Consider the following 13,132-nt stretch of genomic DNA (forward strand, 5'->3'; position numbering starts at 1 on the left):
GTGCCTTTTATCCTTGTTGGGCACCTAGCATGGGAACTACCTGTTGGGTTACCGTTGCAAAAACATCCTTAGTCCTCAGGGTGTTTGTTGGCCGTACTTTGCTAACACTTTTTATGTCATAGCGTTGTAAATACATGTTTCTTTGACAGTAATGCTACCCAACTGCAACCAACACAAAGAGCACAATAACACTTTCATAGAGCAAATTCTAAGCTACAGCTACAAAATAGCCACCACCTTTAGCTCTGCATTTTTGCCATCGATGAAAAAGAGCTTGCCTGCCACACTCATAACTATCTGCACCAGCACAGGTTACCCACTTTCCTGTCACCACTGCTGAAACACACCACCCACCACTTCGCTGTGCTCACATCCACTGATTGGTCTCTACAAACATCCAGCAAGTATTGATGAATGTCAGTGGGTGCCATTTTTTCTGCATGGAGGAATTTTCTGGATGCTTGGACCCCTGATAGACCATGCCTTATGTCTTGCTGGTGGTGGAGTGGCTGTGAAGGGCTCTCCAGTGTCCCCAAGCTCCTCAGCTCTTGGAAATGTTTCTGCTATATAACTTGTACAGAAGCTTTTCCAGTCATTACCCACAGCCGTTTGTGGGGACAATAAAACATCAGCCAGGATTATTCACTCAAATTAATTGGCTTTGGTGATATTTTCACCTTTGTGTTTTCATTTCCAGTTTGAACAGTGATGTTTATTGCCACAGATGTGCTACGGAAAGCTGATTTGGGGGAAAACGTCAATATTTGTTCTGAAGAACAACCAGACCCCAGTTCAAAAACACACTTACTGACTTTAAGTACATGGATGTGCCTCATTGCCTTTGTTGAATGAAACCTGATGCTGGAACAGACGCAATGCCATGAGCTTTCACTGACCAATTAAGACAAATTGGTCGTTGTCCAGCCCAAGTTAAGATTGTTCAGCATCTGTCCTCACTGTACTGAATCTGAGCAGATAAATCACATGCCAGGAATCTGCAGGCATTTGAGGAAAACATAGCTCTGCCATGGATGTGCAGAAGAAGAAGGAGGTAATGTGACTGTTAAGAGCAGTTGTCATGGTAGTACTCTCTGCAAAGGCTGGAGTAAGGAGACCAAAAAGAATGTGGCTACTGAAAAAATGGTAGAAATAATTCTTGGAGGTTATATCCCCTAGTAGGTCTTCACAGGTGTTGGAAAGATCAGGGTTTTAACATAGCTTGCAATAAATAATGATGTTTGGCAAGGGGAAGATCTGTAGCCAGGAAGGTGCTGTTTGTTGTCTCTAAAAAAATTATTCATCTGTACTCTGTACTGTAATAATAATTTGTAGAAAATTGTTGCGGTTTCTGGACATGGAATGCCCAGTGAACACATCCCTGCCACTTCAAGGGATGGCCCACCGTGCTCTCTTTGTAAGGACAAATCTTGGAGCAATAGGTAGGGAGAATGATGGAGTGGGGAGAATACAGAACCAGGTTTGAGATTTCCTGGATATCATGAACCAGGGCTCAGATGGTAGTTTAAGTTACTGATCCAAACCATTGACGTCCCTTGCTGAATTTAGACTCAGCTGCAGATTATCCTTAGACTCTTCTGCTGGCAAGGTTTTACAGTTGTATTGCTCAGATCAGGTGCATCATCTCAAAGGGAGGCATGGGGTGACTGCAATAACTTCACATGTAGTATAGTTGCATAGAGGCCTCCTAGTCCAAGAAGAAAAGCCTGTCCAAGTTTGCTTCACCTCTTGTTTTGTCCACAGGCTAAATCATATTCACCATCTTGATTTTCAATTGGAATGTGACTTCCCTGCTGCTTCATGAATTACGACATCCTCCTTCTTTTCTTCTCCCCCTGCTTCTGAACACGTAGAATTGAGTATCATGTAGTTCAGATTTACCCATATGTCCAAGTTCAACAAATTAGCAGCCAGAAATTTTAATCAGATATTTAATCTTTCAACCATGTAAGTGAGATTTTGTGTTTACAGTGGCGGTAGGCCAGCTTAACCTCAGAGAAGAAAGATTGTTAGCAGTGTCCTTGAAGCTGGAGCTGGAGAGCGAGCAGTGATTCTGCTAAGCAGGTCTGTCTGACCCAAGGCTCATAGCTACACCAATATCAACAGGTTTTTACGGTTTTTAAGCACTGGAAAGTCAAGCAAAACATTCTCTTCTTCAGTATATTGCTGGTGTCTGCTCTGTGCATTCCAAATTATTTAAAACAGTAAGGAAAAGAATAAAGCCTTGGTTACAGGAAACTACTGGAGATAAACTTGTAATGCACGCTGTTTTTGAATTTACCTTTTCTTTCAAATAATTCACCATGTCCTGTCGGTAAGGGTCTCATCTGTTACTCAGAGCAGGTTATGAATAAGTTGATTGTTATATTGTTAACCCTGGAAATTATTGCAAAATAGCATAAGGCAAGCACTTTTCAGTCATAAGCAGTGAACTGCACTGTCTGAATGCTGGATAATAATTTCACTGCGTATTGTTGTTGAAGGTTTGCATCCAAGACGTTTTCAAATTATAGCCAAGGGCAGAACACCTTTAGAGCATTTGACTGTCACTAGGGTTGAGCTGTGGTGGCACAGTATCACTGGTTTGACCTACATACATACCTTCCTGGAGCTTGAGTAACCTTAGGTTTGGATAGGAATCTTGACCTCACTATTCAGATTTCTTACATAGAACTGTGAAACTCTTTGGGTGAAGAAAATTCTTTTTCCTCAGTGTTAACAATCAGTGATTCCTGTCAACCCATCAGTATTTCCATTGGTGGAAGAACAGTTTGGGAGACATGAGAATTCTGAATATGGAGTCTAAAAAACTGTTAGTTTGGCTATTTGCCCTGCATTTTTCTGGTGGATATGTGAGAATTGGATGCTATGAGATACATTCAGACTGTTTATGCTTCATTTGACTTTGGGGATGCTATACCACTGTGTACTAGGGTCAAGGTTTTAGCAGCTTGTTAACTCTCTGAACCTTTGCTAGAGATGCAGACAAATTCTGCTTGAGATAGGACTACATTTTAGGAAGATGTGTATATAGTTCCTGTCTCAAACACTGACACAACCTTTGTGATTTCTAAGCAAAATATACCAGTTTATGATCTCCCAAAATGTAAATGCTTCCTATATCTTTGATTGCTACAGTTTAATTGCGGTTGTTGTTCACATGCCTTGTTTAATATGATTAATGTCATAACAGGTTTGTGGACATTCCTCAGTTCTTTACCTTGACAGTGGAACAACACTGGTGACAAAGTGCAGGTTAGGGCATAATGGATCTCTCTTCTTTTAAGGAATTACCTAAGAGTGCTTACAAAGATATCAGCCTTGACATCTGCTTATTCAGTTATTTTATTCAACTTTATTTCCAAAAAAGTATTTGTATTTCATCCTAGAACTGTCAGAAATGTTGCTTCTGAATTAAGCTGCGTTAGCACATCTGTTCTATAGAAAATGAGCCATGCAACAGGGAGAAAGAAGTGTGGAGTAGATATTGACTGTAGGCATACTGTAAATCAGAACAGATGTCCTTTTGCTCAGTCCAGCATCTGATTGGAAGATGAAATATGGCTTCTACATTTATGGGAGCAGGGATATTCATTAGCATTAGAGATGGCGCAGTTTGGATTGAGACCAAGACATTGAACTGAATCCACTTTGGTGGCACTGATGGATGACCTCTGCCTGTCAATAGATAGAAAACAGCTATCCATTCGCATCTTCCTGGACTTTTCTTCAACACTTTACACTCTTGACCTGAAGGTACTTTTGTTTCTCTTGAGAGTGTTAACAGGGGCCAGGGTAGCGTGTTAAATGCCTGAGTCCCTTTTGGAGGGATGCCAATGACTAATAGAGGTAGAAATCTACACTTCTGTTGTTGGACCTTGTATCTATCCAGTCATTCAAGGATCAATTATTATCATATTGTATTTTAATAATGTTGGGGTTTTTTTCAGTGTACAACAATCATTTCAATTCTGGTTAAGTCTCCTAAAGTGTTTCCAACCTCTTCCAAGAAGTGAGAAATCCCTTCTGATGTTTTCCAAGTTTATAATAAAAATGTTGACCTAAGACAGACCCCTGTGGAACTATAGTCAAACAAACTTTCCAGTCTGGCAATTACTTATTTCCAGCTACTTTCTGAGCAGAGTTTTCCAAGTGTCTGAGCACCTGCCTTACAGTAGCTTTGACTACTTCATGCTTTCTTAGAATTTTCTTGGAAAAATATATACACGACAGTGTCAAAAAGCCTTGCTAGCATCCAGATATGTGACACCAACTCAGAAAGACCCATATCTTGCTAGACATGAAAATTAAGTAGAGCTTAGCCTGGCTGGTGTTTGACAAAGTCATATTCTTCTGCACCAGTCATCTCCTAAGCAGTCTGATTGTCATCTGGTGGTTTGTCGATAGCATTTTTTCTCTTATTTTTCTGGAAATAAAAATCAAGCAGGCAGTCAATTTATTGTTCTGGGACTTCTTATTATAAAAACAAGTAGCATATTTGCTTTATTTTTTGTACTCTATAACTTCAGTCATTGTTTCCAGATCACTGAGACGGACTTTCTAAATTTGAAGTGAATTTTGTCAGACAAAACTGATTTGACAATATCTAACTGTGTAGGGGGTAACAATATGCCATCTTCTACTTTAACCCTGACTAACGACTAATGACTTTTGGTCATACTAATGACTTTCAACCAATGGCTTCTTTGCTTACAGTGTTAAATGTGTTAGGCATTTGATCACAGTCAATGCTTTTAATGAAGATTGAAATAAAAAATCCCACAGGCAGTTTGGATCAATTCTTTCCTGTGTTGTATTATTAGTAACATACTTGCAGAAGAATGTTTCATTATTGTTTTACATCCCTTGGAATTTATGTTCTGACACAGCATTTCTGATTTTCTCCCTATGTCATGGAATATCCTCATGGATATTCTCAGTAATATGCCATGTTTTCTGTTTTATTCTTGAATTTATGATTATTGAAGAGATTTAGCAAGAGTAACACCCACTTCTATTTGCAGCTGGTCAAAATATACTCTCCAACCCTGGCAACCAGTTGTCTGGTTCCAGTTATTAGTGCCTATGCCATTTCTTGGCCAGGCTAGAAAGCCAGGCCATATGCAGAAAACCCTTGAAAAATCAGAATGTGCATTTTCTCAACTACTGAGGCTATTCCAGATTTGTCATGTTTGTCCTCTGCACTTTCTACTGGCCTCCCATCAGACTTTCAGTCAAATTTACAACCTTCTTAATGACCTCCATGTTTCTCTGGTCTGCATAGAGAACCTAAAAAATCTGTGTTCATGCTAAGGGGTGAAAGCTGTAGTCCTCTACTCCAGCAAGATCCTTGATAAGAATGGGAAAATTGTCTGCACAGAAAGGGGGACTTCTCAGGCCTTGATGAGAGGCAGGGAGTGAAATAACCTCTTCCAAGAACAGAGCTTACTCCTCTCCACAGCTGGTACCTGTGAGACTTCTTGGGTCATGTCTGTGTTTGTGTCTAATTCTAACCTGCCTTCTCCTGCACACTTTCTGCTGCTGAACAAGGGAGACATTTCTTAATACAACACTGCAAGAAGCTCATGGCACCCTCATACTGCCATGACAAATACAATTTTGGAGCATATACAGAATCAAATTGGATAAATAAACCATAAGCCAAGCATTTTAGCCAGTGTGACTTCGTTTTGTTATTTACAGTAATTGTCAATTTGTGAGCGGGAAAAGTTCTCAGATTATTAGTTTGATCTTGATACTTTGCCCCTTGACTGCTGGGAATTTGGGTTTGGTTTTTTTTTTTTTTTCTGGGAATGGGAATGGTGAGGAGGAGTAAGAGGGTATTATGAGGAATCTAAAGCTAACTGGGTGAAGAGACAGAATTTACGATCAGAGCTTTATAACACAGGATGACTCCTTACTGTGTCTTGATTTCTGTTTCATTCTTTTTGACACTATCAAAATGGCAAGTGCACCAACAGATTTATAACATGACTGTAAAAATCCTCATCCCCCTGAAGCAGGACTGATACAAAGGGCGAGTGCACCTCTGTTGGCCCTTACTGGCTTCTGTGTTTGCACACATGCAGCTGTCTGAGACACTGGGAGAAAATATTCAGCAGCACTGCCATTGTTGAGTGTGCTTTGGCAGCTACAAAGTCCAGGCAGCAGCAATCAGCCCTACATGAGCAACAGTCCTGAGGACCACTGAGCCTTGGAGAGGGTCTTCCACTGTCAGATGAGCACTAACTATGTATTACGTTGTTTAGTTATTGCATAGCATCCACCAAGTTGGCATTTCTATCTGAAAACTTCCCCAGAAAAAAAAAAAAAAAAAAAAAAAAAAGGACAAATTGTATTGAGGACACGAAAACTTCACAGGGAAGTCCTGTGAAACTTCACAGGGAAGTCCACAGCCTGTCCTTTGATTCAACTGCTGTCTGACCAGCAACATCTCCCTTGTTTTCATTGCTGTCAGACAAAAGAGCAGCAGCTCTGAAGATTGTCAAGGCATTTTTTGAGAATAAGCCGGACACAGGACCCAAGTAATCATCCTTAGAGATTTACGTCATCCTTTGGTGTTTTGCCCATCAAAATAGAGCCTGCTTCAAAGAAATGACATAGCCCCCTTGATGGCAAAGTGCAAGCACTGGGAGAAAGCTTTTGGATTTGTGTCTGCTTCACAGCACAAGTCTTAGCCTCAGAGAAATTCAAGTTTACCAAAAGCCCTTCAGTTCTTTTTCTGTTTCATTTCCCCAATGCCCACCAGATTAGAGCACAGCTTGGCAATGTCACTAGAAGAAGAAGGAGAGAGAGAAAAGAAAACAATAAAAACAGATGCCAACTACAAATGCTATTGGGAAGGTTTGTGATATTTGCCATAAAAGTACTTCAGACAGAAATGTTTTTCATTTCTATGACTTTTGGAAAGCTTCAAATTTTAGCTGGTACTGTGTGCAAAATCAGCAGGTCTATGCAAATATATTGGCGTACATAAGATTGACAAGTGGTGAAAGTTGACGAACTCCCATCAGAACCAAAGCAATCTCTGCAGTGTGTGCTGATGGAAGAACTCCTGCTCTCCCTTGATGAAGATAAGAGTCTTTTATAGTAAAATGAAAGCAAGGAATCAAAGGCTGAAAGTCAGTCTTCCAGTATCTCATCTGATGTGTGACTTGATCAAGGGATATCCGTGATTCCCAGCATCACAGGCGAGATCAGAAAGGAACAGTCTCCGTACTGAGACTGAGTTCCCTGGCAGCTGTTCGTAAGCATACAGAGATGAGTCTTATGGACTTTTGTGGCTTACCAGAAAATGGTGCTAATGTACCATGATATTCTTAACCTCAAATTATGATGTTCTCAAAGACCAAGAGACATTTAATTATTGTAAGAATGGATCTGTTCCTTTGCATCCTGATGTAGTAGCCCACCAGCACATACTTTCAAGATTCCCATTGCACATACTAAGATAGAAAAGCTGAGCCTGTCATGTAAACATGATTCTGGAAGGCAGGGCTACGTGAAGAAAAAGTGGAGTTTAATTGGAGTTTTGATGTAGCTGGAAGAATAGACAACATTGACACTGCATGTTTTCGGTAACATTTATACTCTATCTTGGTCATATAGAGGTCTAGATATATACACGTATATTCTATAACTACTCCATTGACCTTAGTTACTAGTTGTCTTCTAAATCTCGTGTAAAATCTTCAAGTATTCTTAAATACACAGAAACAGCTATGAAAGTTAGGTGAAGTTGTTAACTTTTTTTCTGATACTATTTCTTAACGATTATTGTTTGTATCAAGTGGCTGTAAAGCTGTGTCATATATAACATTGTGCTTATGACTGGGCAGTGGTTTTTGGCTTAAGAAAGAGGCAGAAGAACTGTGTGATATTCACTAGGAAAACAAAGATCCATTTTGCTATCTTTTCTGGAGTTTCAAGAGGGGAGTTGTTCAAACTCAGTTGTATGCAGTTAAATCTGTTCTTTGATGCATAGTGGTGGTTTCCAGAGGGAAACACGTATCCATGTCTGCTTGGGCTCTAAGCTGATCATTTTCTTCTATTTCTGTTCTGGCTCTGGGTGTCCATGGCCCTGTTCCTGCCCATCTGTAGAACTCATAAAGTCTAATTTAAACACGGTAACATACACAGGCAGATGATGACTTGGAAGTACTTGAAGGAAGGGATGCGCTTCATGACTCAAGTGTTTGTGATCTCAGAATAAAACTGACAATGAAAGTCCTTTACATGGAAAAAAATCTGTCAGCTTTTCCACAGAAAAGACCATTCTCTTTTGTTATCACCTTTAGAACAGAATGCAGAAAAATCTAGGAAGATTTCATCCTGGTTTGTTGGCTGAACCTGATTTAAAATGGGAGTATATGAGCACAGCCTGAATTTATATCAGATTCGTGAGTTTTCAGTCAAAATGGAATAATGAACACAGTTGGCTGAGCAGTGAATTTCACCAATATCACAACAAGCCTTCCAATTTTCACTAAATTTGAAATAGTTTTGGGGAATAATAGTCTTCCAGTTATGATCCAGCCATTTCCTCTCCCACAGGAATTCCACAAAGTTATAGAAAACAGTGATGAGGTATACCCTTGGCCACTGCTTCTTCTCCTGAGCAGGTACCTGTGTGGACGGTGAGCTAGGATGGGTGCTGTGATACGCTGCAAATGAAAACACAGCACCTAAACGAAAACCTTGGTGCAGAAGTGCATTCAATTAATGATTTAGGACTACATTACTCATGCAGCTTTCTAATTCGGATTGCTTCATGTTTATACTTTGGCGGACCAGAGGTGAATGGATTCCATGTTAATTTGTTGATCTATACCTATTGTAATTAACATTGTAAAAGCGGAGAGAGAAAATTTTCTGGGATGCTGCTGGATGTTTAACCATGTTCAGCAGTACAAGTTGGGGTGACAGGGATATTCATACCATGGACACGGGGTAATATCCCGCTCTTCAGAAAAAGCTTTGCCCAGAGGAATACACCCATGGCGTCTCCTGTTAATTGACACTTGTTTCTTCAGGCTGAGGGCAGATCTGCTGTTAATTGTGTACCTGTACATTAGCATCCCTCCGAGTTTACCCGAACAGACAGTCACAACATCCAGGCCACCAAAATTCACAGCCAGGGGGGGACTGTCTCCTACTACATGACACAACTTCCACCCCCCCAGGTGTGCTGAGGAAAACGGATGGGCACAGAGCCCTGGGGAGCCACCAGTGGCGAATAACCAGTGGAGCTGCTGCAGAACAAGAGCAGGAGAGAGCTGGGGTGGCAGGGCGAAGACCGCCTTGTTCCTCTTTCCCTGTCAGGCCTGAGCCTGGGGCTGCAGGCGATGCCGCCAGGCCGGTGGGACAGCCGCCGGCTCCTAGGCGCTGTTTGTTGTTCTTCATCCGGCGCAGGAACTTGGCAGGAGCCGGTTCTTGCTCCGGGTCCCACAGGCAGGAAAAGTCTCCCAGCCCGCGGAGGAGACAGGCTGGCTGAAAGAGCCCCGCCAGTCCCGCTGCAGATAAGTTAATGTACACAGAAGGGATGTAAATTACCACGACCCTCAGCAGCAGGACACTGGCCAGGGCCTGTCAGGAGGAGGACAAGCGTCGGCAGGCTCAGCGCCTCGCTGACGTTTACCTCCAGATAGAGCCGCCGCTGCCCTGCAAGGAAGGACCTCGTGGAGCCAGGGCTTCCTTGAAAACAGCTGCCTGTCCCCGACACCTAACGACTAATTCCGTTTTAATCAGGGGAATTAATGGAAGGTGGTGCACTGTTTTCCCAAACCATTTGCATGGGGACAGCAGCCTCCCCCCTGGCCTCACTGCCATCTCCATTATGTTTCCTTATCAGAGCTGATTTTTTTCCTGCTCCCCACTCCGGGGATCTCGGCATCCCGTTATCTCCACCCCCGAGCCCTGACGACACTCTTCTCCCTGTTTACACACTGACATCACACTGCAGCCTCCCTCCCACCCAGAAATAACCCTGGGGACAAAGCAAACAGGAAAAGTCCCATGACGCATGCACTGCTGTGGCTGTCTGTGCAGCTACAGCCACATCATCTGAGCCCAGGGCTGTGCCCGCAGTGAGCAGTGAGCCTGCAGCCATGGTGACACGATGTTGCATTGGATGTTGGGCTCTTATGTTGTGTTGTAGGAAGGGATGGAGGCCAGGTGGCCTCTGGATATCTGGATATGAGTCAAGTGAGAGAGACAACACTGTAATCCAAGTCTTCAGGTTCATACTTCAGCCACCAGACCATGCTCCTCTGTATAAATGTTTAACTCTTTCTCCCTTCCCATGTTTCAAGCATTCATTCCTTGATGGAGACACATGGGTAAATTTAGAGCCAGGTACTCTGGATGGGATGGTGGGAACAACAGTGGGAAAATGCCTGTGAGATCACACTTAGTTGTTCCAAATAGCCTCTTGTAATCCACACACAGCCCATTAATTTCAGCAGGCCTCCTTGTGTGGTAAGACCCTATCCGAGATGTGTGTGGGAGGCACATTTAGGCCCATGGAGATTTCATTATTATTGTAAGCTTCAGAGTTAAAAGGCTCCAGGGGACAGCACTTTGCACTCCCTCTTGGGGAAAAGCCAGTCTTAGCCAGACCAGCTTCTCTGTATTGTCCCCACTCTTACAAGCTGTGCTGTCTTGTGATCGTTGTGCATTCTGGCCAAATACCTGACAGTAGACAGCCACCATGGCCATGCTCACTTGAATTATGCTGCATAGTTTAGGTTACCTAAGTCTTCCTAAATGCATGTATTATTTCTCTGTCCTTGAAAAGGCAATTTCAGTTCAGCAAAGAAAGGGTAGCGTTATGGAAGCCAGAGAGCAAGAGCTGAGCAAGAAGGACCGTCCTGTTTGGCAGTATTTACCTGTGTGACTCCACTGTCTGATCTCATGAAGGTTTACTGCAGTTGGTTTCACAGGCACATTTGGACATGGAGTAGATTTGCTTTTGTAACCTGCACTAGAAACAAGTAGATACACAAGTCACACTAACGCAGGTCAACACAAGACGGTCTTTTCTGTCTTCATGGATTAAACAAGCTACTGTTTTGTAGTAGGGAGCTACTGAATTTTTTTCCTAGCAGTACAATGCCCTGAAACCTAAAAGATAGTAATTCCTGGAGAAAGATAGCTCTTTGTATGGATACACACTTCCATTTTTTTGTTGCTGTTCTGCACATTAACTAACAGGGAAACTAGCAGCAAGATAAAGAAGTATGTTGGTAATCAGGTAGACATTTAACAGAGAGTAATAACCTCTCTTTTTAATTTACACATGCAGAGCAAGGAATAGAAATATCCTTGGCCTTGGTGGGATGATTCCAGCATCACATGCTGTAAAGGTTTTCTAGGAAACTGATAGATGCCCTTTTCCATGAGGACACTGATGTTGTTTTAGGGTCAAAGGGTGATCAACATGTCAGGGTTTGGTTGTAACAACACCCATTCTGCTCAAGGGAAAATGAGGGTAGATTCCCAAATGAGTCCAGGAGTGCAACACAGCCAGTGGCCAAATACCCTCCTGGCCCTGAGAACCATTCAACACCCATCTGTGCGAAAAGAACACAGAGGAACACCAGGTGCTCCACTGCAAGAAAGAGAGACAAATAAGAGCAGAGCATGGGGATCCCCATGCCTCTTCCCTCCAGCTGAAGATCTGCTTTCCCTGGTCGGCCGGCACGTGTATGCCAAAGTGCTGGCAGGCTCTGTAGGCTGATACATATTTTTGTCTCTTCCTGCATGGAATGCCCCCCATGTTTTCTTCCAAAATAAATTTGCATTCCTGGCACTGGCAATCTTTATCTTTATGTGCAGTTTTGAGCACACCCACCGCTTCCGGACTTAAGGCAGTTGTAGCACAAAGATTTACTGACATCAGATAGCAGTTTTCTTATAACTGCTGTAAGTTGTTCTTTTGGTGGACAGGACACCACTGGACTTGAGCTGGACGGAAAATAGAGTTTCACCAAAGCAAGTGTTTTGAGCAGGAAACTGAGTCATGAATGAACATATCTTGAATGCTGACAGGCTGATGGAAAGGACTGGAATAATTGCAGTATTTGAGCAAATGCTGGTTTGGGTTCTAAAGGGGCTGAAATCTGGTTCTAATAAATGTTGTGATTTTCACGGCAGGTGCCAATACCTTTAAAACAGGACCAGAACCACTCAAAACACGTACAGAAACAGTTCCAAATAGCTCTTTCTCAGTCCATCTGTAATGTTAGAGTGAGAAGGAGGAAGGAGGGTACAGTAGAAATTTCTTCCTGGGCCCAGATGTTGCATCTGCTTAACCCTTCCCGTGCCTCCAGAGGCAGCCACTGGCAACAGAGACACAGCCCACAGCACACCAGCAGGCTGGAGAATCCAGCCTCACATTTTTGTGTGTTCTGTTGCTGCACTCACACCTTTTCACTGCATTTCATTTCAAGACCATGCTCTCTTGGTTTCAAATAGGGCTTCTGTAGTGAGTCACCCCTAAAATACCCAGCACTATGTATAAACACATCTGAGGTCTCCTGAAGGAATGAATCCCAGTTTTCAGTTTTGCAACAGACACCCTGATGAGATGTTGGCCTGTCATAATGCTGTCTAAATGTTCAGGGATGTTGTTTTGGGATGGAGTTTGCATTTTTTCTAACATAAATGCAGATTCTGACACAGGTGCTAAGGGATTTGGGGAGGTATCTGGTTCAAAAAAAAAAAAAGTTTGCTTGACTGTACATAGCTGGCCTCTGGCTTCCTTCAGAGATGCTCCCCCTTCCCCCAGCCTCATGCTTTGAATAAGCATCCAGAGGCTTGGAAGCTTATCCAGACTTATCCAAATCTCTTTGAAGGGATGGATTAAGGCAGGAACCCTGGGACCCAGGCCAAGAAACCTCAACCGAGCAGCAAGTCAATGAGAAACGAAGAGTCTGTCCAGGGGAGCTGGCTAAGGAAAAATGAAGAAGTCCATCCTAGGGAGGCGACAGGAAGGGATTGTCTGACTGGAGAAGGGGGGGCACTATGGGGAGCCCAGCAAGGAAGATGAAAGAGAGCAGAGAGGGAGAAGGTTGGATCAGAAGGGCAGGGACAA

The 13,132-nt window shown here is 42.7% G+C and overlaps 1 protein-coding gene across 14 annotated transcripts in view; it reads right to left on the reverse strand.

Annotated features, from left to right (window-relative positions):
• The window catches only part of GATA6 (GATA binding protein 6), a 159,650-nt gene that overhangs the window by 43,022 nt on the left and 103,496 nt on the right, over positions 1-13,132 (reverse strand). For 8 of the 14 annotated variants that reach the window (XR_006167130.1, XR_006167137.1, XR_006167136.1 and 5 more), the window contains one exon: positions 10,926-11,020. The exons of 4 other annotated variants lie outside the window; for them this stretch is intronic. The gene's annotated coding sequence lies outside the window, so the exon portion shown is untranslated. The remainder of the gene's footprint in view (positions 1-10,925; positions 11,021-13,132) is intronic. 2 more of the 14 variants (XR_006167135.1, XR_006167131.1) reach the window with 1 other exon arrangement.

The sequence above is a fragment of the Centrocercus urophasianus genome, unplaced genomic scaffold, assembly GCF_019232065.1.
Source record: "Centrocercus urophasianus isolate 14NV4802_14NV808 unplaced genomic scaffold, USGS_Curo_1.0 seq_11, whole genome shotgun sequence".
NCBI lineage: Eukaryota > Metazoa > Chordata > Aves > Galliformes > Phasianidae > Centrocercus > Centrocercus urophasianus.